The following is a 331-nucleotide window of genomic DNA, read 5'->3' as shown; positions in this document are numbered from 1 at the left end:
GACAGAGCTTGAGAGGATTTGCAGAGAAAAATGGCGGAAACTCCCCAAATACAGGTGTACCAAGCTCATACCCAAGACTCAAGCGTCATACCCAAGAAGACTCAAGTATGTAATCGCTGCCAAATTTGCTTCAACAAAGTACTGAGTAAAGGGTCTGAATACTTATGTAAATGTGATATTTCCGTTTTTTTGTTTTATTATAAATTAGCCAAAAAAATATATAAAAACCTGTTTTTGCTTTGGGTATTGTGTGTAGATTGATGACGGTGAAAAAACAATTTAATCCATTTTAGAATAAAGCTGTAACATAACAAAATGTGGAAAAAGTCAA

Source organism: Salmo salar, chromosome ssa14, assembly GCF_905237065.1.
Source record: "Salmo salar chromosome ssa14, Ssal_v3.1, whole genome shotgun sequence".
NCBI classification, from domain to species: Eukaryota; Metazoa; Chordata; class Actinopteri; order Salmoniformes; family Salmonidae; genus Salmo; species Salmo salar.
The sequence above is the reverse complement of the archived record's forward strand: the minus strand, read 5'-3'. Positions refer to the sequence as shown.